Raw genomic sequence first — 24,741 nt, forward strand, 5'->3', positions numbered from 1 at the left:
CCCCATATCTGATTCCCCGCCTCTGATTCCCAACTATGATTCCCCGCCTCTTATTCCCCATCTCTGATTCACCACCTCTGATTCCCCACCACTGATTCCCCATATCTAATTCCCCGCCTCTGTTTGCCCGCCTCTGATTCCCCGCCTCTGTTTCCCCATATCTGATTCCCCGCCTCTGAATCCCCAACTCTGATTCCCTGCCTCTGATTCCCCAGCTTCATTCCCCGCCTTTGATTCCCCCCGTCTGATTCCCAGCCTCTGAATCCCCGTGTCTGATAACCTGCCTCTGATTCCCCGCCTCTGATTCCCCATCTCAGATTCACCGCCTCTGATTCCCCACCTCTGATTCCCCATCTCTGATTCCGCACATCCAATTCCCTGCCTCTGATTCCCCGACTCTGATTCCCCACCTCTGATTCCCCAGCTCTGATTCCCCGCCTCTGATTCCCCAACTCTGATTCCCCGCCTCTGATTCCCCAGCTCTGATTCCCCGCCTCTGATTCCCCGTGTTTGATCCCCTGCCTCTGATTCCCCAGCTCTGATTCCCCATCTCTGATTCACCGCCTTTGATTCGCCACCTCTGATTCCCAATATCTGATTCCTCGCCACTGTTTCCCCGCCTCTGATTCCCCGCCTCTGATTCCCCATATCTCATTCCCCGCCTCTGATTCCCCATCTCTGATTCCCGGACTCTGATTCCCCACCTCTGATTCCCGACCTCTTATTCCCGGCATCTGATTCCGGCCTCTGATTCCCGGCCTCTGATTCCCTGCTTCTGATTCTGATTCCCCGCCTCTGTTTCCCCATATCTAAGTCCCCGCCTCTGATTCCCCAACTTTGATTCCCCACCTCTGATTCCCCGGCTCTGATTCCCCGCCTCTGATTCCCCACCTCTGATTCCCCATATCTGATTCCCTGCCTCTGATTCCCCAACTTTGATTCCCAGCCTCTGATTCCCCAGCTCTGATTCCCCGCCTCTGATTCCCCGTGTTTGATTCCCTGCCTCTGATTCCCCGCCTCTGATTCCCCATCTCTGATTCACCGCCTTTGATTCGCCACCTCTGATTCCCCATATCTGATTCCCCACCTCTGTTTCCCCGCCTCTGATTCCCCGCCTCTGATTCTCCATATCTCATTCCCCGCCTCTGACTCCCCATCTCTGATTCCCGAACTCTGATTCCCCACCTCTGATTCCCGGCCTCTTATTCCCAGCATCTGATTCCAGGCCTCTGATTCCCGGCCTCTCACTCCCCGCTTCTGATTCTGATTCCCTGCCTCTGATTCCCCATCTCTGAATCCGCACATCTGATTACCTGCCTCTGATTCCCCACCTCTGATTCCCCATATCTGATTCCCCGCCTCTGTTTCCACGCCTCTGATTCCCCGCCTCTGTTTCCCCATATCTAATTCCCCACCTCTGATGCCCCAACTCTGATGCCCCGCCTCTGATTCCACAGCTCTGATTCCCCGCCTCTGATTCCCCACTTCCAATTCCCCATATCTGATTCCCCGCCTCTGTTTCCCCGCCCCTGATTCCCCGCCTCTATTTCCCCATATCTGATTCCCCACCTCTGATTCCCAACTATGATTCCCCGCCTCTTATTCCCCAGCTCTGATTCCCTGCCTCTGATTCCCCGCGTTCTATTCCCTGCCTCTGATTCCCCACCTGTGATTCCCCATCTCTGATTCACCACCTCTGATTCCCCACCACTGATTCCCCATATCTAATTCCCCGCCTCTGTTTGCCCGCCTCTGATTCCCCGCCTCTGTTTCCCCATATCTGATTCCACGCCTCTGAATCCCCAACTCTGATTCCCTGCCTCTGATTCCACAGCTTCATTCCCCGCCTTTGATTCCCCCCGTCTGATTCCCAGCCTCTGAATCCCCGTGTCTGATAACCTGCCTCTGATTCCCCGCCTCTGATTCCCCATCTAAGATTCACCGCCACTGATTCCCCACCTCTGATTCCCCATCTCTGATTCCGCACATCCGATTCCCTGCCTCTGATTCCCCGACTCTGATTCCCCACCTCTGATTCCCCAGCTCTGATTCCCCGCCTCTGATTCCCCAACTCTGATTCCCCGCCTCTGATTCCCCAGCTCTGATTCCCCGCCTCTGATTCCCCGTGTTTGATCCCCTGCCTCTGATTCCCCAGCTCTGATTTCCCATCTCTGATTCACCGCCTTTGATTCGCCACCTCTGATTCCCCATATCTCATTTCCCGCCTCTGATTCCCCATCTCTGATTCCCGGACTCTGATTCCCCACCTCTGATTCCTGACCTCTTATTCCCGGCATCTGATTCCGGCCTCTGATTCCCGGCCTCTGATTCCCTGCTTCTGATTCTGATTCCCTGCCTATGATTCCCCATTTCTGATTCCGCACATCTAATTCCCTGCCTCTGATTCCCCACCTCTGATTCCCCATATCTGAATCTCCGCCTCTGTTTCCCCGTCTCTGATTCCCCGCCTCTGTTTCCCCATATCTAAGTCCCCGCCTCTGATTTCCCAACTTTGATTCCCCACCTCTGATTCCCCAGCTCTGATTCCCCGCCTCTGATTCCCCACCTCTGATTCCCCATATCTGATTCCCAGCCTCTGGTTCCCCGCCTCTGATTCCCCGCCTCTGTTTCCCCATATCTGATTCCCGGCCTCTGATTCCCCGCCTCTGATTCCCCGCCTCTGATTCCCTGCCTCTGATTCCCCATCTCCGATTCCGCACATCTGATTCCCTGCCTCTCATTCCCCGCCTCTGATTCCCCGCCTCTGATTCCCTGCCTCTGATTCCCAACCTCTGATTCCCCACCTCTGATTCCCAGTGTTTGATTCCCCGCCTCTGTTTCCCTGCCTCTGATTCCCCGCCTCTTATTCCCCAACTCTAATTCCCCGCCTCTGATTCCCCATATCTGATTCCCCGCCTCTGTTTCCCCGCCTCTGATTCCCCGCCCCTGTTTCCCCATATCTGATTCCCTGCCTCTGATTCCCCAACTTTGATTCCCAGCCTCTGATTCCCCAGCTCTGATTCCCCGCCTCTGATTCCCCGCATCTGATTCCCTAATCTGATTCCAAGCCTCTGATTCCCTGCCTCTGATTCCCAACCTCTGATTCCCCACCTCTGATTCCCCACATCTGATTCCCAGCCTCTTTTTCCCCGCCTCTGATTCCCCGCCTCTGTTTCCCCATATCTGATTCCCGGCCTCTGATTCCCCGCCTCTGATTCCCCGCCTCTGATTCCCTGCCTCTGATTCCCCATCTCCGATTCCGCACATCTGATTCCCTGCCTCTGATTCCCCGCCTCTGATTCCCCGCCTCTGATTCCCTGCCTCTGATTTCCAACCTCTGATTCCCCACCTCTGATTCCCCGTGTTTGATTCCCCGCCTATGTTTCCCCGCCTCTGATTCCCCGCCTCTGTTTCCCAATATCTAAGTCCCCGCCTCTGATTCCCCAACTCTAATTCCCCACCTCTGATTCCCCAGCTCTGATTCCCCGCCTCTGATTCCCTGCATCTGATTCCCTGCATCTGATTCCAAGCCTCTGATTCCCTGCCTCTGATTCCCAACCTCTGAGTCCCCACCTCTGATTCCCCATATCTGATTCCCAGCATCTGTTTCCCCGCCTCTGATTCCCCGCCTCTGTTTCCCCATATCTGATTCCCGGCCTCTGGTTCCCCGCCTCTGATTCCCAGCCTCTGATTCCCTGCCTCTGATTCCCCATCTCCGATTCCGCACATCTGATTCCCTGCCTCTGATTCCCCGCCTCTGATTCCCCGCCTCTGATTCCCTGCCTCTGATTCCCAACCTCTGATTCCCCACCTCTGATTCCCCGTGTTTGATTCCCCGCCTCTGTATCCCCGCCTCTGATTCCCCGCCTCTTATTCCCCAACTCTAATTCCCCGCCTCTGATTCCCCATATCTGATTCCCCGCCTCTGTTTCCCCGCCTCTGATTCCCCGCCCCTGTTTCCCCATATCTGATTCCCTGCCTCTGATTCCCCAACTTTGATTCCCAGCCTCTGATTCCCCAGCTCTGATTCCCCGCCTCTGATAATCCGCATCTGATTCCCTGCATCTGATTCCAAGCCTCTGATTCCCTGCCTCTGATTCCCAACCTCTGATTCCCCACCTCTAATTCCCCATATCTGATTCCCAGCCTCTGTTTCCCCGCCTCTGATTCCCCGCCTCTGTTTCCCCATATCTGATTCCCAGCCTCTGATTCCCCGCATCTGATTCCCCGCCTCTGATTCCCTGCCTCTGATTCCTCATCTCCGATTCCGCACATCTGATTCCCTGCCTCTGATTCCCCGCCTCTGATTCCCCGCCTCTGATTCCCTGCCTCTGATTCCCAACCTCTGATTCCCCACCTCTGATTCCCCGTGTTTGATTCCCCGCCTCTGTTTCCCCGCCTCTGATTCCCCGCCTCTGATTCCCCAACTCTAATTCCCCGCCTCTGATTCCCCATATCTGATTCCCTGCCTATGTTTCCCCGCCTCTGATTCCCCGCCCCTGTTTCCCCATATCTGATTCCCTGCCTCTGATTCCCCAACTTTGAATCCCAGCCTCTGATTCCCCAGCTCTGATTCCCCGCCTCTGATTCCCCGTGTTTGATTCCCTGCCTCTGATTCCCCGCCTCTGATTCCCCATCTCTGATTCACCGCCTTTGATTCGCCTCCTCTGATTCCCCATATCTGATTCCCCACCTCTGTTTCCCCGCCTCTGATTCCCCGCCTCTGATTCTCCATATCTCATTCCCCGCCTCTGACTCCCCATCTCTGATTCCCGTACTCTGATTCCCCACCTCTGATTCCCGGCCTCTTATTCCCAGCATCTGATTCCACGCCTCTGATTCCCGGCCTCTGACTCCCCGCTTCTGATTCTGATTCCCTGCCTCTGATTCCCCGCCTCTGATTCCGCACATCTGATTCCCCGCCTCTGTTTCCCCATATCTAATTTCCCACCTCTGATGCCCCAACTCTGATTCCCCGCCTCTGATTCCCCAGCTCTGATTCCCCGCCTCTGATTCTCCACATCCGATTCCCAATATCTGATTCCCCGCCTCTGTTTCCCCCGCCCCTGATTCCCCGCCTCTGTTTCCCCATATCTGATTCCCCGCCTCTTATTCCCAACTATGATTCCCCGCCTATTATTCCCCAGCTCTGATTCCCTGCCTCTGATTCCCTGCGTTCTATTCCCTGCCTCTGATTCCCCGCCTGTGATTCCCCATCTCTGATTCACCACCTCTGATTCCCCACCACTGATTCCCCATATCTAATTCCCCGCCTCTGTTTGCCCGCCTCTGATTCCACGCCTCTGTTTCCCCATATCTGATTCCCCGCCTCTGAATCCCCAACTCTGATTCCCTGCCTCTGATTCCCCAGCTTCATTCCCCGCCTTTGATTCCCCCCATCTGATTCCCAGCCTCTGAATCCCCGTGTCTGATAACCTGCCTCTGATTCCCCGCCTCTGATTCCCCATCTCAGATTCACCGCCTCTGATTCCCCACCTCTGATTCCCCATCTCTGATTCCGCACATCCGATTCCCTGCCTCTGATTCCCCGACTCTGATTCCCCCCTCTGATTCCCCAGCTCTGATTCCCCGCCTCTGATTCCCCAACTCTGATTCCCCGCCTCTAATTCCCCAGCTCTGATTCCCCGCCTCTGATTCCCCGTGTTTGATCCCCTGCCTCTGATTCCCCAGCTCTGATTCCCAATCTCTGATTCACCGCCTTTGATTCGCCACCTCTGATTCCCAATATCTGATTCCTCGCCACTGTTTCCCCGCCTCTGATTCCCCGCCTCTGATTCCCCATATCTCATTCCCCGCCTCTGATTCCCCATCTCTGATTCCCGGACTCTGATTCCCCACCTCTGATTCCCGACCTCTTATTCCCGGCATCTGATTCCGGCCTCTGATTCCCGGCCTCTGATTCCCTGCTTCTGATTCTGATTCCCTGCCTCTGATTCCCCATTTCTGATTCCGCACATCTAATTCCCTGCATCTGATTCCCCACCTCTGATTCCCCATATCTGAATCCCCGCCTCTGTTTCCCCGTCTCTGATTCCCCGCCTCTGTTTCCCCATATCTAAGTCCCCGCCTCTGATTCCCCAACTTTGATTCCCCACCTCTGATTCCCCAGCTCTGATTCCCCGCCTCCGATTCCCCACCTCTGATTCCCCATACCTGATTCCCAGCCTCTGTTTCCCCGCCTCTGATTCCCCGCTTCTGTTTCCCCATATCTGACTCCCGGCCTCTGATTCCCTGCCTCTGATTCCCCGCCTCTGATTCCCTGCCTCTGATTCCCCATCTCCGATTCCGCACATCTGATTCCCTGCCTCTCATTCCCCGCCTCTGATTCCCCGCCTCTGATTCCCTGCCTCTGATTCCCAACCTCTGATTCCCCACCTCTGATTCCCCGTGTTTGATTCCCCGCCTCTGTTTCCCCGCCTCTGATTCCCCGCCTCTGATTCCCCAACCCTAATTCCCCGCCTCTGATTCCCCAACCCTAATTCCCCGCCTCTGTTTCCCCGCCTCTGATTCCCCGCCTCTGTTTCCCCGCCTCTGATTCCCCACCCCTGTTTCCCAATATCTGATTCCCTGCCTCTAATTCCCCAACTTTGATTCCCAGACTCTGATTCCCCAGCTCTGATTGCCCGCATCTGTTTCCCCATATCTGATTCCCGGCCTCTGATTCCCCGCCTCTGATTCCCTGCCTCTGATTCCCTGCCTCTGATTCCCCATCTCCGATTCCGCACATCTGATTCCCTGCCTCTGATTCCCCGCCTCTGATTCCCGGCCGCTTATTCCCTGCCTCTGATTTCCAACCTCTGATTCCCCACCTCTGATTCCCCATATCTCATTCCCCGCCTCTGATTCCCCATCTCTGATTCCCGGACTCTGATTCCCACCTCTGATTCCCGACCTCTTATGCCCGGCATCTGATTCCGGCCTCTGATTCCCGGCCTCTGATTCCCTGCTTCTGATTCTGATTCCCTGCCTCTGATTCCCCATTTCTGATTCTGCACATCTAATTCCCTGCCTCTGATTCCCCACCTCTGATTCCCCATATCTGAATCCACGCCTCTGTTTCCCCGTCTCAGATTCCCCGCCTCTGTTTCCCCATATCTAAGTCCCCGCCTCTGATTCCCCAACTTTGATTCCCCACCTCTGATTCCCCAGCTCTGATTCCCCGCCTCTGATTCCCCACCTCTGATTCCCCATACCTGATTCCCCGCCTCTGATTCCCTGCCTCTGATTCCCCATCTCCGATTCCGCACATCTGATTCCCTGCCTCTCATTCCCCGCCTCTGATTCCCCGCCTCTGATTCCCTGCCTCTGATTCCAAACCTCTGATTCCCCACCTCTGATACCCCGTGTTTGATTCCCCGCCTCTGTTTCCCCGTCTCTGATTCCCCGCCTCTGATTCCCCAACCCTAATTCCCCGCCTCTGATTCCCCATATCTGAATCCCCGCCTCTGTTTCCCCGTCTCTGATTCCCCGCCTCTGTTTCCCCATATCTAAGTCCCCGCCTCTGATTCCCCAACTTTGATTCCCCACCTCTGATTCCCCAGCTCTGATTCCCCGCCTCTGATTCCCCACCTCTGATTCCCCATACCTGATTCCCAGCCTCTGTTTCCCCGCCTCTGATTACCCGCTTCTGTTTCCCCATATCTGATTCCCCACCTCTGATTCCCTGCCTCTGATTCCCCGCCTCTGATTCCCTGCCTCTGATTCCCCATCTCCGATTCCGCACATCTGATTCCCTGCCTCTCATTCCCCGCCTCTGATTCCCCGCCTCTGATTCCCTGCCTCTGATTCCAAACCTCTGATTCCCCACCTCTGATTCCCCGTGTTTGATTCCCCGCCTCTGTTTCCCCGTCTCTGATTCCCCGCCTCTGATTCCCCAACCCTAATTCCCCGCCTCTGATTCCCCATATCTGAATCCCCGCCTCTGTTTCCCCGTCTCTGATTCCCCGCCTCTGTTTCCCCATATCTAAGTCCCCGCCTCTGATTCCCCAACTTTGATTCCCCACCTCTGATTCCCCAGCTCTGATTCCCCGCCTCTGATTCCCCACCTCTGATTCCCCATACCTGATTCCCAGCCTCTGTTTCCCCGCCTCTGATTACCCGCTTCTGTTTCCCCATATCTGATTCCCCGCCTCTGATTCCCCATATCTGATTCCCCGCCTCTGTTTCCCCGCCTCTGATTCCCCGCCCCTGTTTCCCCATATCTGATTCCCTGCCTCTGATTCCCCAACTTTGATTCCCAGACTCTGATTCCCCAGCTCTGATTCCCCGCCTCTGATTCCCCGCATCTGATTCCCTGCATCTGATTCCAAGCCTCTGATTCCCTGCCTCTGATTCCCAACCTCTGATTCCCCACCTCTGATTCCCCATATCTGATTCCCAGCCTCTGTTACCCCGCCTCTGATTCCCCACCTCTGTTTCCCCATATGTGATTCCCGGCCTCTGATTCCCCGCCTCTGTTTCCCCGCCCCTGATTCCCCGCCTCTATTTCCCCATATCTGATTCCCCACCTCTGATTCCCAACTATGATTCCCCGCCTCTTATTCCCCAGCTCTGATTCCCTGCCTCTGATTCCCCGCGTTCTATTCCCTGCCTCTGATTCCCCACCTGTGATTCCCCATCTCTGATTCACCACCTCTGATTCCCCACCACTGATTCCCCATATCTAATTCCCCGCCTCTGTTTGCCCGCCTCTGATTCCCCGCCTCTGTTTCCCCATATCTGATTCCACGCCTCTGAATCCCCAACTCTGATTCCCTGCCTCTGATTCCACAGCTTCATTCCCCGCCTTTGATTCCCCCCGTCTGATTCCCAGCCTCTGAATCCCCGTGTCTGATAACCTGCCTCTGATTCCCCGCCTCTGATTCCCCATCTAAGATTCACCGCCACTGATTCCCCACCTCTGAATCCCCATCTCTGATTCCGCACATCCGATTCCCTGCCTCTGATTCCCCGACTCTGATTCCCCACCTCTGATTCCCCAGCTCTGATTCCCCGCCTCTGATTCCCCAACTCTGATTCCCCGCCTCTGATTCCCCAGCTCTGATTCCCCGCCTCTGATTCCCCGTGTTTGATCCCCTGCCTCTGATTCCCCAGCTCTGATTTCCCATCTCTGATTCACCGCCTTTGATTCGCCACCTCTGATTCCCCATATCTCATTTCCCGCCTCTGATTCCCCATCTCTGATTCCCGGACTCTGATTCCCCACCTCTGATTCCTGACCTCTTATTCCCGGCATCTGATTCCGGCCTCTGATTCCCGGCCTCTGATTCCCTGCTTCTGATTCTGATTCCCTGCCTATGATTCCCCATTTCTGATTCCGCACATCTAATTCCCTGCCTCTGATTCCCCACCTCTGATTCCCCATATCTGAATCTCCGCCTCTGTTTCCCCGTCTCTGATTCCCCGCCTCTGTTTCCCCATATCTAAGTCCCCGCCTCTGATTTCCCAACTTTGATTCCCCACCTCTGATTCCCCAGCTCTGATTCCCCGCCTCTGATTCCCCACCTCTGATTCCCCATATCTGATTCCCAGCCTCTGGTTCCCCGCCTCTGATTCCCCGCCTCTGTTTCCCCATATCTGATTCCCGGCCTCTGATTCCCCGCCTCTGATTCCCCGCCTCTGATTCCCTGCCTCTGATTCCCCATCTCCGATTCCGCACATCTGATTCCCTGCCTCTCATTCCCCGCCTCTGATTCCCCGCCTCTGATTCCCTGCCTCTGATTCCCAACCTCTGATTCCCCACCTCTGATTCCCAGTGTTTGATTCCCCGCCTCTGTTTCCCTGCCTCTGATTCCCCGCCTCTTATTCCCCAACTCTAATTCCCCGCCTCTGATTCCCCATATCTGATTCCCCGCCTCTGTTTCCCCGCCTCTGATTCCCCGCCCCTGTTTCCCCATATCTGATTCCCTGCCTCTGATTCCCCAACTTTGATTCCCAGCCTCTGATTCCCCAGCTCTGATTCCCCGCCTCTGATTCCCCGCATCTGATTCCCTAATCTGATTCCAAGCCTCTGATTCCCTGCCTCTGATTCCCAACCTCTGATTCCCCACCTCTGATTCCCCACATCTGATTCCCAGCCTCTTTTTCCCCGCCTCTGATTCCCCGCCTCTGTTTCCCCATATCTGATTCCCGGCCTCTGATTCCCCGCCTCTGATTCCCCGCCTCTGATTCCCTGCCTCTGATTCCCCATCTCCGATTCCGCACATCTGATTCCCTGCCTCTGATTCCCCGCCTCTGATTCCCCGCCTCTGATTCCCTGCCTCTGATTTCCAACCTCTGATTCCCCACCTCTGATTCCCCGTGTTTGATTCCCCGCCTATGTTTCCCCGCCTCTGATTCCCCGCCTCTGTTTCCCAATATCTAAGTCCCCGCCTCTGATTCCCCAACTCTAATTCCCCACCTCTGATTCCCCAGCTCTGATTCCCCGCCTCTGATTCCCTGCATCTGATTCCCTGCATCTGATTCCAAGCCTCTGATTCCCTGCCTCTGATTCCCAACCTCTGAGTCCCCACCTCTGATTCCCCATATCTGATTCCCAGCATCTGTTTCCCCGCCTCTGATTCCCCGCCTCTGTTTCCCCATATCTGATTCCCGGCCTCTGGTTCCCCGCCTCTGATTCCCAGCCTCTGATTCCCTGCCTCTGATTCCCCATCTCCGATTCCGCACATCTGATTCCCTGCCTCTGATTCCCCGCCTCTGATTCCCCGCCTCTGATTCCCTGCCTCTGATTCCCAACCTCTGATTCCCCACCTCTGATTCCCCGTGTTTGATTCCCCGCCTCTGTATCCCCGCCTCTGATTCCCCGCCTCTTATTCCCCAACTCTAATTCCCCGCCTCTGATTCCCCATATCTGATTCCCCGCCTCTGTTTCCCCGCCTCTGATTCCCCGCCCCTGTTTCCCCATATCTGATTCCCTGCCTCTGATTCCCCAACTTTGATTCCCAGCCTCTGATTCCCCAGCTCTGATTCCCCGCCTCTGATAATCCGCATCTGATTCCCTGCATCTGATTCCAAGCCTCTGATTCCCTGCCTCTGATTCCCAACCTCTGATTCCCCACCTCTAATTCCCCATATCTGATTCCCAGCCTCTGTTTCCCCGCCTCTGATTCCCCGCCTCTGTTTCCCCATATCTGATTCCCAGCCTCTGATTCCCCGCATCTGATTCCCCGCCTCTGATTCCCTGCCTCTGATTCCTCATCTCCGATTCCGCACATCTGATTCCCTGCCTCTGATTCCCCGCCTCTGATTCCCCGCCTCTGATTCCCTGCCTCTGATTCCCAACCTCTGATTCCCCACCTCTGATTCCCCGTGTTTGATTCCCCGCCTCTGTTTCCCCGCCTCTGATTCCCCGCCTCTGATTCCCCAACTCTAATTCCCCGCCTCTGATTCCCCATATCTGATTCCCTGCCTATGTTTCCCCGCCTCTGATTCCCCGCCCCTGTTTCCCCATATCTGATTCCCTGCCTCTGATTCCCCAACTTTGAATCCCAGCCTCTGATTCCCCAGCTCTGATTCCCCGCCTCTGATTCCCCGTGTTTGATTCCCTGCCTCTGATTCCCCGCCTCTGATTCCCCATCTCTGATTCACCGCCTTTGATTCGCCTCCTCTGATTCCCCATATCTGATTCCCCACCTCTGTTTCCCCGCCTCTGATTCCCCGCCTCTGATTCTCCATATCTCATTCCCCGCCTCTGACTCCCCATCTCTGATTCCCGTACTCTGATTCCCCACCTCTGATTCCCGGCCTCTTATTCCCAGCATCTGATTCCACGCCTCTGATTCCCGGCCTCTGACTCCCCGCTTCTGATTCTGATTCCCTGCCTCTGATTCCCCGCCTCTGATTCCGCACATCTGATTCCCCGCCTCTGTTTCCCCATATCTAATTCCCCACCTCTGATGCCCCAACTCTGATTCCCCGCCTCTGATTCCCCAGCTCTGATTCCCCGCCTCTGATTCTCCACATCCGATTCCCAATATCTGATTCCCCGCCTCTGTTTCCCCCGCCCCTGATTCCCCGCCTCTGTTTCCCCATATCTGATTCCCCGCCTCTTATTCCCAACTATGATTCCCCGCCTCTTATTCCCCAGCTCTGATTCCCTGCCTCTGATTCCCTGCGTTCTATTCCCTGCCTCTGATTCCCCGCCTGTGATTCCCCATCTCTGATTCACCACCTCTGATTCCCCACCACTGATTCCCCATATCTAATTCCCCGCCTCTGTTTGCCCGCCTCTGATTCCACGCCTCTGTTTCCCCATATCTGATTCCCCGCCTCTGAATCCCCAACTCTGATTCCCTGCCTCTGATTCCCCAGCTTCATTCCCCGCCTTTGATTCCCCCCGTCTGATTCCCAGCCTCTGAATCCCCGTGTCTGATAACCTGCCTCTGATTCCCCGCCTCTGATTCCCCATCTCAGATTCACCGCCTCTGATTCCCCACCTCTGATTCCCCATCTCTGATTCCGCACATCCGATTCCCTGCCTCTGATTCCCCGACTCTGATTCCCCCCTCTGATTCCCCAGCTCTGATTCCCCGCCTCTGATTCCCCAACTCTGATTCCCCGCCTCTAATTCCCCAGCTCTGATTCCCCGCCTCTGATTCCCCGTGTTTGATCCCCTGCCTCTGATTCCCCAGCTCTGATTCCCAATCTCTGATTCACCGCCTTTGATTCGCCACCTCTGATTCCCAATATCTGATTCCTCGCCACTGTTTCCCCGCCTCTGATTCCCCGCCTCTGATTCCCCATATCTCATTCCCCGCCTCTGATTCCCCATCTCTGATTCCCGGACTCTGATTCCCCACCTCTGATTCCCGACCTCTTATTCCCGGCATCTGATTCCGGCCTCTGATTCCCGGCCTCTGATTCCCTGCTTCTGATTCTGATTCCCTGCCTCTGATTCCCCATTTCTGATTCCGCACATCTAATTCCCTGCATCTGATTCCCCACCTCTGATTCCCCATATCTGAATCCCCGCCTCTGTTTCCCCGTCTCTGATTCCCCGCCTCTGTTTCCCCATATCTAAGTCCCCGCCTCTGATTCCCCAACTTTGATTCCCCAGCTCTGATTCCCCGCCTCCGATTCCCCACCTCTGATTCCCCATACCTGATTCCCAGCCTATGTTTCCCCGCCTCTGATTCCCCGCTTCTGTTTCCCCATATCTGACTCCCGGCCTCTGATTCCCTGCCTCTGATTCCCCGCCTCTGATTCCCTGCCTCTGATTCCCCATCTCCGATTCCGCACATCTGATTCCCTGCCTCTCATTCCCCGCCTCTGATTCCCCGCCTCTGATTCCCTGCCTCTGATTCCCAACCTCTGATTCCCCACCTCTGATTCCCCGTGTTTGATTCCCCGCCTCTGTTTCCCCGCCTCTGATTCCCCGCCTCTGATTCCCCAACCCTAATTCCCCGCCTCTGATTCCCCAACCCTAATTCCCCGCCTCTGTTTCCCCGCCTCTGATTCCCCGCCTCTGTTTCCCCGCCTCTGATTCCCCGCCCCTGTTTCCCAATATCTGATTCCCTGCCTCTAATTCCCCAACTTTGATTCCCAGACTCTGATTCCCCAGCTCTGATTGCCCGCATCTGTTTCCCCATATCTGATTCCCGGCCTCTGATTCCCCGCCTCTGATTCCCTGCCTCTGATTCCCTGCCTCTGATTCCCCATCTCCGATTCCGCACATCTGATTCCCTGCCTCTGATTCCCCGCCTCTGATTCCCGGCCGCTTATTCCCTGCCTCTGATTTCCAACCTCTGATTCCCCACCTCTGATTCCCCATATCTCATTCCCCGCCTCTGATTCCCCATCTCTGATTCCCGGACTCTGATTCCCACCTCTGATTCCCGACCTCTTATGCCCGGCATCTGATTCCGGCCTCTGATTCCCGGCCTCTGATTCCCTGCTTCTGATTCTGATTCCCTGCCTCTGATTCCCCATTTCTGATTCTGCACATCTAATTCCCTGCCTCTGATTCCCCACCTCTGATTCCCCATATCTGAATCCACGCCTCTGTTTCCCCGTCTCAGATTCCCCGCCTCTGTTTCCCCATATCTAAGTCCCCGCCTCTGATTCCCCAACTTTGATTCCCCACCTCTGATTCCCCAGCTCTGATTCCCCGCCTCTGATTCCCCACCTCTGATTCCCCATACCTGATTCCCCGCCTCTGATTCCCTGCCTCTGATTCCCCATCTCCGATTCCGCACATCTGATTCCCTGCCTCTCATTCCCCGCCTCTGATTCCCCGCCTCTGATTCCCTGCCTCTGATTCCAAACCTCTGATTCCCCACCTCTGATACCCCGTGTTTGATTCCCCGCCTCTGTTTCCCCGTCTCTGATTCCCCGCCTCTGATTCCCCAACCCTAATTCCCCGCCTCTGATTCCCCATATCTGAATCCCCGCCTCTGTTTCCCCGTCTCTGATTCCCCGCCTCTGTTTCCCCATATCTAAGTCCCCGCCTCTGATTCCCCAACTTTGATTCCCCACCTCTGATTCCCCAGCTCTGATTCCCCGCCTCTGATTCCCCACCTCTGATTCCCCATACCTGATTCCCAGCCTCTGTTTCCCCGCCTCTGATTACCCGCTTCTGTTTCCCCATATCTGATTCCCCACCTCTGATTCCCTGCCTCTGATTCCCCGCCTCTGATTCCCTGCCTCTGATTCCCCATCTCCGATTCCGCACATCTGATTCCCTGCCTCTCATTCCCCGCCTCTGATTCCCCGCCTCTGATTCCCTGCCTCTGATTCCAAACCTCTGATTCCCCACCTCTGATTCCCCGTGTTTGATTCCCCGCCTCTGTTTCCCCGTCTCTGATTCCCCGCCTCTGATTCCCCAACCCTAATTCCCCGCCTCTGATTCCCCATATCTGAATCCCCGCCTCTGTTTCCCCGTCTCTGATTCCCCGCCTCTGTTTCCCCATATCTAAGTCCCCGCCTCTGATTCCCCAACTTTGATTCCCCACCTCTGATTCCCCAGCTCTGATTCCCCGCCTCTGATTCCCCACCTCTGATTCCCCATACCTGATTCCCAGCCTCTGTTTCCCCGCCTCTGATTACCCGCTTCTGTTTCCCCATATCTGATTCCCCGCCTCTGATTCCCCATATCTGATTCCCCGCCTCTGTTTCCCCGCCTCTGATTCCCCGCCCCTGTTTACCCATATCTGATTCCCTGCCTCTGATTCCCCAACTTTGATTCCCAGACTCTGATTCCCCAGCTCTGATTCCCCGCCTCTGATTCCCCGCATCTGATTCCCTGCATCTGATTCCAAGCCTCTGATTCCCTGCCTCTGATTCCCAACCTCTGATTCCCCACCTCTGATTCCCCATATCTGATTCCCAGCCTCTGTTACCCCGCCTCTGATTCCCCACCTCTGTTTCCCCATATGTGATTCCCGGCCTCTGATTCCCCGCCTCTGATTCCCCGCCTCTGATTCCCTGCCTCTGATTCCCCATCTCCGATTCCGCACATCTGATTCCCTGCCTCTGATTCCCCGCCTCTGATTCCCCGCCTCTGATTCCCTGCCTCTGATTTCCAACCTCTGATTCCCCACCTCTGATTCCCCGTGTTTGATTTCCCGCCTCTGTTTCCCCGCCACTGATTCCCCGCCTCTGATTCCCCAACTCTAATTCCCCGCCTCTGATTCCCCATATCTGATTCGCCGCCTCTGTTTCCCCGCCTCTGATTCCCCGCCCCTGTTTCCCCATATTTGATTCCCTGACTCTGATTCCCCAACTTTGATTCCCAGCCTCTGATTCCCCAGCTCTGATTCCCCGCCTCTGATTCCCCGTGTTTGATTCCCTGCCTCTGATTCCCCGCCTCTGATTCCCCATCTCTGATTCACCGCCTTTGATTCGCCACCTCTGATTCCCCATATCTGATTCCCCACCTCTGTTTCCCCGCCTCTGATTCCCCGCCTCTGATTCTCCATATCTCATTCCCCGCCTCTGACTCCCCATCTCTGATTCCCGGACTCTGATTCCCCACCTCTGATTCCCGGCCTCTTATTCCCAGCATCTGATTCCAGGCCTCTGATTCCCGGCCTCTGACTCCCCGCTTCTGATTCTGATTCCCTGCCTCTGATTCCCCATCTCTGATTCCGCACATCTGATTACCTGCCTCTGATTCCCCACCTCTGATTCCCCATATCTGATTCCCCGCTTCTGTTTCCACGCCTCTGACTCCCCGCCTCTGTTTCCCCATATCTAATTCCCCACCTCTGATGCCCCAACACTGATTCCCCGCCTCTGATTCCCCAGCTCTGATTCCCCGCCTCTGATTCCCTGCATCCGATTCCCCATATCTGATTCCCCGCCTCTGTTTCCCCGCCCCTGATTCCCCGCCTCTGTTTCCCCATATCTGATTATCCGCCTCTGATTCCCAACTATGATTCCCCGCCTCTGAATGCCCGCGTCTGATTCCCTGCCTCTGCTTCCCCGCCTCTGATTCCCCAACTCTGATTCCCCAGCTCTGATTCCCCGCCTCTGATTCCCCGTGTTTGATTCCCTGCCTCGGATTCCCGGCCTCTGATTCCCCATCTCTGATTCACCGCCTTTGATTCGCCACCTCTGATTCCCCATATCTGATTCCCCGCATCTGTTTCCCCGCCTCTGATTCCCCGCCTCTGATTCCCCATATATCATTCCCCGCCTCTGAATCCCCATCTCTGATTCCCGGACTCTGATTCCCCACCTCTGATTCCCGGCCTCTTATTCCCGGCATCTGATTCCGGCCTCTGATTCCCGGCCTCTGATTCCCTGCTTCTGATTCTGATTCCCTGCCTCTGATTCCCCATCTCTGATTCCGCACATCTGATTCCCTGCCTCTGATTCCCCACCTCTGATTCCCCATATCTGACTCTCCGCCTCTGTTTCCCCGCCTCTGATTCCCCGCCTTTGTTTCCCAATATCTAAGTCCCCGCCTCTGATTCCCCAACTCTGATTCCCCACCTCTGATTCCCCAGCTCTGATTCCCCGCCTCTGATTCCCCGCATCTGATTCCTTGCATCTGATTCCAAGCCTCTGATTCCCTGCCTCTGATTCCCAAACTCTGATTCCCCACCTCTGATTCCCCATATCTGAATCCCCGCCTCTGTTTCCCCGCCTCTGATTCCCCACCTCTGTTTCCCCATATCTGATTCCCGGCCTCTTATTCCCCGCCTCTGATTCCCCACCTCTGATTCCCTACCTCTGATTACCCATCTCCGATTCCGCACATCTGATTCCCTGCCTCTGATTCCCCGCCTCTGATTCCCTGCCTCTGATTCCCAACCTCTGATTCCCCACCTCTGATTCCCCATATCTGATTCCCCGCCTCTGTTTCCCCGCCTCTGATTCCCCTCCTCTGATTCCCCAACTCTAATTCCCCGCCTCTGATTCCCCAGCTCTGATTCCCCGTGTTTGATTCCCTGCCTCTGATTCCCTGCCTCTGATTCCCCAGCTTCATTCCCCGCCTTTGATTCCCCCAGTCTGATTCCCAGCCTCTGAATCCCCGTGTCTGATAACCTGCCTCTGATTCCCCGCCTCTGATTCCCCATCTCAGATTCACCGCCTCTGATTCCCCACCTCTGATTCCCCATCTCTGATTCCGCACATCCGATTCCCTGCCTCTGATTCCCCGACTCTGATTCCCCACCTCTGATTCCCCAGCTCTGATTCCCCGCCTCTGATTCCCCAACTCTGATTCCCCGCCTCTGATTCCCCAGCTCTGATTCCCCGCCTCTGATTCCCCGTGTTTGATCCCCTGCCTCTGATTCCCCAGCTCTGATTCCCCATCTCTGATTCACCGCCTTTGATTCGCCACCTCTGATTCCGCACATCTGATTCCCTGCCTCTGATTCCCCGCCTCTGATTCCCCGCCTCTGATTCCCTGCCTCTGATTTCCAACCTCTGATTCCCCACCTCTGATTCCCCGTGTTTGATTTCCCGCCTCTGTTTCCCCGCCTCTGATTCCCCGCCTCTGATTCCCCATATCTCATTCCCCGCCTCTGATTCCCCATCTCTGATTCCCGGACTCTGATTCCCCACCTCTGATTCCCGACCTCTTATTCCCGGCATCTGATTCCGGCCTCTGATTCCCGGCCTCTGATTCCCGGCCTCTGATTCCCTGCTTCTGATTCTGATTCCCTGCCTCTGATTCCCCATTTCTGATTCCGCACATCTAATTCCCTGCCTCTGATTCCCCACCTCTGATTCCCCATATCTGAATCCCCGCCTCTGTTTCCCCGTCTCTGATTCCCCGCCTCTGTTTCCCCATATCTAAGTCCCCGCCTCTGATTCCCCAACTTTGATTCCCCACCTCTGATTCCCCAGCTCTGATTCCCCGCCTCTGATTCCCCACCTCTGATTCCCCATACCTGATTCCCAGCCTTTGTTTCCCCGCCTCTGATTCCCCGCTTCTGTTTCCCCATATCTGATTCCCGGCCTCTGATTCCCTGCCTCTGATTCCCCGCCTCTGATTCCCTGCCTCTGATTCCCCATCTCCGATTCCGCACATCTGATTCCCTGCCTCTCATTCCCCGCCTCTGATTCCCTGCCTCTGATTCCCAACCTCTGATTCCCCACCTCTGATTCCCCGTGTTTGATTCCCCGCCTCTGTTTCCCCGCCTCTGATTCCCCGCCTCTGATTCCCCAACTCTAATTCCCCGCCTCTGATTCCCCATATCTGATTCCCCGCCTCTGTTTCCCCGCCTCTGATTCCCCGCCCCTGTTTCCCCATATCTGATTCCCTGCCTCTGATTCCCCAACTTTGATTCCCAGACTCTGATTCCCCAGCTCTGATTCCCCGCCTCTGATTCCCCGCATCTGATTCCCTGCATCTGATTCCAAGCCTCTGATTCCCTGCCTCTGATTCCCAACCTCTGATTCCCCACCTCTGATTCCCCATATCTGATTCCCAGCCTCAGTTTCCCCGCCTCTGATTCCCCGCCTCTGTTTCCCCATATCTGATTCCCGGCCTCTGATTCCCGCCTCTGATTCCCCGCCTCTGATTCCCTGCCTCTGATTCCCCGCCTCTGATTCCCCGCCGCTGATTCCCTGCCTCTGATTTCCAACCTCTGATTCCCCACCTCTGATTCCCCGTGTTTGATTCCCCGCCTCTGTTTCCCCGCCACTGATTCCCCGCCTCTGATTCCCCAACTCTAATTCCCCGCCTCTGATTCCCCATATCTGATTCCCCGCCTCTGTTTCCCCGCCTCTGATTCCCCGCCCCTGTTTCCCCATATCTGATTCCCTGACTCTGATTCCCCAACTTTGATTCCCAGCCTCTGATTCCCCAGCTCTGATTCCCCGCCTCTGATTCCCCGTGTTTGATTCCCTTCCTCTGATTCCCCGCCTCTGATTCCCCATCTCTGATTCACCGCCTTTGATTCGCCACCTCTGATTCCCCATATCTGATACCCCACCTCTGTTTCCCCGCCTCTGATTCCCCGCCTCTGATTCTCCATATCTCATTCCTCGCCTCTGACTCCCCATCTCTGATTCCCGGACTCTGATTCCCCACCTCTGATTCCCGGCCTCTTATTCCCAGCATCTGATTCCAGGCCTCTGATTCCCGGCCTCTGACTCCCCGCTTCTGATTCTGATTCCCTGCCTCTGATTCCCCATCTCTGATTCCGCACATCTGATTACCTGCCTCTGATTCCCCACCTCTGATTCCCCATATCTGATTCCCCGCCTCTGTTTCCACGCCTCTGATTCCCCGCCTCTGTTTCCCCATATCTAATTCCCCACCTCTGATGCCCCAACTCTGATTCCCCGCCTCTGATTCCCCAGCTCTGATTCCCCGCCTCTGATTCCCTGCATCCGATTCCCCATATCTGATTCCCCGCCTCTGTTTCCCCGCCCCTGATTCCCCGCCTCTGTTTCCCCATATCTGATTATCCGCCTCTGATTCCCAACTATGATTCCCCGCCTCTGAATCCCCGCGTCTGATTCCCTGCCTCTGCTTCCCCGCCTCTGATTCCCCAACTCTGATTCCCCGCCTCTGATTCCCCAGCTCTGATTCCCCGCCTCTGATTCCCCGTGTTTGATTCCCTGCCTCTGATTCCCGGCCTCTGATTCCCCATCTCTGATTCACCGCCTTTGATTCACCACCTCTGATTCCCCATATCTGATTCCCCGCATCTGTTTCCCCGCCTCTGATTCCCCGCCTCTGATTCCCCATATCTCATTCCCCGCCTCTGAATCCCCATCTCTGATTCCCGGACTCTGATTCCCCACCTCTGATTCCCGGCCTCTTATTCCCGGCATCTGATTCCGGCCTCTGATTCCCGGCCTCTGATTCCCTGCTTCTGATTCTGATTCCCTGCCTCTGATTCCCCATCTCTGATTCCGCACATCTGATTCCCTGCCTCTGATTCCCCACCTCTGATTCCCCATATCTGACTCCCCGCCTCTGTTTCCCCGCCTCTGATTCCCCGCCTTTGTTTCCCAATATCTAAGTCCCCGCCTCTGATTCCCCAACTCTGATTCCCCACCTCTGATTCCCCAGCTCTGATTCCCCGCCACTGATTCCCCGCATCTGATTCCCTGCATCTGATTCCAAGCCTCTGATTCCCTGCCTCTGATTCCCAACCTCTGATTCCCCACCTCTGATTCCCCATATCTGATTCCCCGCCTCTGTTTCCCCGCCTCTGATTCCCCACCTCTGTTTCCCCATATCTGATTCCCGGCCTCTTATTCCCCGCCTCTGATTCCCCACCTCTGATTCCCTACCTCTGATTACACATCTGCGATTCCGCACATCTGACTCCCTGCCTCTGATTCCCCGCCTCTGATTCCCTGCCTCTGATTCCCAACCTCTGATTCCCCACCTCTGATTCCCCATATCTGATTCCCCGCCTCTGTTTCCCCGCCTCTGATTCCCCTCCTCTGATTCCCCAACTCTAACTCCCCGCCTCTGATTCCCCAGCTCTGATTTCCCGTGTTTGATTCCCTGCCTCTGATTCCCTGCCCTGATTCCCCATCTCTGTTTCACTGCCTTTGATTCGCCACCTCCGATTCCCCATATCTGATTCCCCGCCTCTGTTTCGCCGCCTCTGATTCCCTGCCTCTGATTCCCAACCTCTGATTCCACACCTCTGATTCCCCATATCTGATTCCCCGCCTCTGTTTCCCCGCCTCTGATTCCCTGCCCTTGTTTGCCCATATCTGATTCCCTGCCTCTGATTCCCCAACTCTGATTCCCCGCCTCTGATTCCCCAGCTCTGATTCCCCGCCTCTGATTTCCCGTGTTTGATTCCCTGCCTCTGATTCCCCGCCTCTGATTCCCCATCTCTGATTCACCGCCTTTGATTCGCCACCTCTGATTCCACATATCTGATTCCCCACCTCTGTTTCCCTGCCTCTGATTCCCCGCCTCTGATTCCCCATATCTCATTCCCCGCCTCTGAATCCCCATCTCTGATTCCCGGACTCTGATTCCCCACCTCTGATTCCCGGCCTCTTATTCCCAGCATCTGATTCCCGGCCTCTGATTCCCGGCCTCTGATTCCCCGCTTCTGATTCTGATTCGCTGCCTCTGATTCCCCATCTCTGATTCTGCACATCTGATTCCCTGCCTCTGATTCCCCACCTCTGATTCCCCATATCTGATTTCCCGCCTCTGTTTCCCCGCCTCTGATTCCCCGCCTCTGTTTCCCCATATCTAATTCCCAACCTCTGATGCCCCAACTCTGATTCCCTGCCTCTGATTCCCCGCGTTCTATTCCCTGCCTCTGATTCCCCGCCTGTGATTCCCCATCTCTGATTCACCAACTCTGATTCCCCACCTCTGATTCCCCATATCTAATTCCCCGCCTCTGTTTGCCCGCCTCTGATTCCCCGCCTCTGTTTCCCCATATCTGATTCCCCGCCTCTGAATCCCCAACTCTGATTCCCTGCCTCTGATTCCCCAGCTCTGATTCCCCGCCTTTGATTCCCCCCGTCTGATTCCCAGCCTCTGAATCCCCGTGTCTGATTTCCTGCGTCTGATTCCCCGCCTCTGATTCCCCATCTCTGATTCACAGCCTCTGATTCCCCACCTCTGATTCCCCATCTCGGATTCCGCACATCTGATTAACTGCCTCTGATTCCCCGACTCTGATCCCCACCTCTGATTCCCAAGCTCTGATTCCCCGCCTCTGATTCCCCAACTCTGATTCCCCGCCTCTGATTCCCCAGCTCTGATTCCCCGCCTCTGATTCCCCGTGTTTGATTCCCTGCCTCTGATTCCCCGCCTCTTATTCCCCATCTCTGATTCACCGCCTTTGATTCGCCACCTCTGATTCCCCATATCTGATTCCTCGCCTGTTTCCCCGCCTCTGATTCCCCGCCTCTGATTCCCCATATCTCATTCCCCGCCTCTGATTCCCCATCTCTGATTCCCGGACTCTGATTCCCCACCTCTGATTCCCAGCCTCTTATTCCCGGCATCTGATTCCGGCCTCTGATTCCCGGACTCTGATTCCATGCTTCTGATTCTGATTCCCTGCCTTTGATTCCCCATCTCTGATTCCGCACATCTGATTCCCTGCCTCTGATTCCCCATCTCTGATTCCCCATATCTGATTCCCCGCCTCTGTTTCCCCGCCTCTGATTCCCCGCCTCTGTTTCCCAATATCTAAGTCCCCGCCTCTGATTCCCCAACTCTGATTCCCCACCTCTGATTCCCCAGCTCTGATTCCCCGCCTCTGATTCCCTGCATCTGATTCCCTGCATCTGATTCCAAGCCTCTGATTCCCTGCCTCTGATTCCCAACCTCTGATTCCCCACCTCTGATTCCCCATATCTGATTCCCAGCCTCTGTTTCCCCGCCTCTGATTCCCCGCCTCTGTTTCCCCATATCTGATTCCCGGACTCTGATTCCCCGCCTCTGATTCCCTGCCTCTGATTCCCCATCTCCGATTCCGCACATCTGATTCCCTGCCTCTGATTCCCCGCCTCTGATTCCCCGCCTCTGATTCCATGCCTCTGATTCCCAACCTCTGATTCCCCACCTCTGATTCCCCGTGTTTGATTCCCCGCCTCTGTTCCCCGCCTCTGATTCCCCGCCTCCGATTCCCCAACTCTAATTCCCCGCCTCTAATTCCCCATATCTGATTCCCTGCCTCTGTTTCCCCGCCTCTGATTCCCCACCCCTGTTTCCCCATATCTGATTCCCTGCCTCTGATTCCCCAACTTTGATTCCCAGCCTCTGATTCCCCAGCTCTGATTCCCCGCCTCTGATTCCCCGTGTTTGATTCCCTGCCTCCGATTCCCGTCCTCTGATTCCCCATCTCTGATTCACCGCCTTTGATTCGCCACCTCTGATTCCCCATATCTGATTCCCCGCCTCTGTTTCCCCGCCTCTGATTCCCCGCCTCAGATTCCCCATATCTCATTCCCCGCCTCTGAATCCCCATCTCTGATTCCCGGACTCTGATTCCCCACCTCTGATTCCCGGCCTCTTATTCCCGGCATCTGATTCCGGCCTCTGATTCCCGGCCTCTGATTCCCTGCTTCTGATTCTGATTCCCTGCCTTTGATTCCCCATCTCTGATTCCGCACATCTGATTCCCTGCCTCTGATTCCCAATCTCTGATTCCCCATATCTGATTCCCCGCCTCTGTTTCCCCGCCTCTGATTCCCTGCCTCTGTTTCCCAATATCTAAGTCCCCGCCTCTGATTCCCCAACTCTGATTCCCCACCTCTGATTCCCCAGCTCTGATTCCCCGCCTCTGAATCCCCGCATCTGATTCCCTGCATCTGATTCCAAGCCTCTGATTCCCTGCCTCTGATTCCCAACCTCTGATTCCCCACCTCTGATTCCCCATATCTGATTCCCAGCCTCTGTTTCCCCGCCTCTGATTCCCCGCCTCTGTTTCCCCATATCTGATTCCCGGCCTCTGATTCCCCGCCTCTGATTCCCCGCCTCTGATTCCCTGCCTCCGATTCCCAATCTCCGGTTCCGCACATCTGATTCCCTGACTCTGATTCCCCGCCACTGATTCCCCGCCTCTGATTCCCTGCCTCTGATTCCCAACCTCTGATTCCCCACCTCTGATTCCCCGTGTATGATTCCCCGCCTCTGTTTCCCCACCTCTGATTCCCCGCCTCTGATTCCCCAACTCTAATTCCCCGCCTCTGATTCCCCGTGTTTGATTCCCTGCCTCTGATTCCCCGCCTCTGATTCCCCATCTCTGATTCCCCGCCTCTGATTCCCTGCCTCTGATTCCCCGCCTCTGATTCCCCGCCCCTGTTTCCCAATATCTGATTCCCTGCCTCTGATTCCACAACTTTGATTCCCAGCCTCTGATTCCCCAGCTCTGATTCCCCGCCTCTGATTCCCCGTGTTTGATTCCCTGCCTCTGATTCCCCGCCTCTGATTCCCCATCTCTGATTCACCGCCTTTGATTCGCCACCTCTGATTCCCCATATCTGATTCCCCACCTCTGTTTCCCCGCCTCTGATTCCCCGCCTCTGATTCTCCATATCTCATTCCCCGCCTCTGAATCCCCATCTCTGATTCCCGGACTCCGATACCCCAACTCTAATTCCCCGTGTTTGATTCCCCGCCTCTGTTTCCCCACCTCTGATTCCCCGCCTCTGATTCCCCAACTCTAATTCCCCGCCTCTGATTCCCCATATCTGATTCCCCGCCTCTGTTTCCCCGCCTCTGATTCCCCGCCCCTGTTTCCCCATATCTGATTCCCCGCCTCTGTTTCCCCGCCCCTGATTCCCCGCCTCTGTTTCCCCATATCTGATTATCCGCCTCTGATT

This window comes from Narcine bancroftii, unplaced genomic scaffold (genome assembly GCF_036971445.1).
Source record: "Narcine bancroftii isolate sNarBan1 unplaced genomic scaffold, sNarBan1.hap1 Scaffold_159, whole genome shotgun sequence".
Lineage (NCBI taxonomy): Eukaryota > Metazoa > Chordata > Chondrichthyes > Torpediniformes > Narcinidae > Narcine > Narcine bancroftii.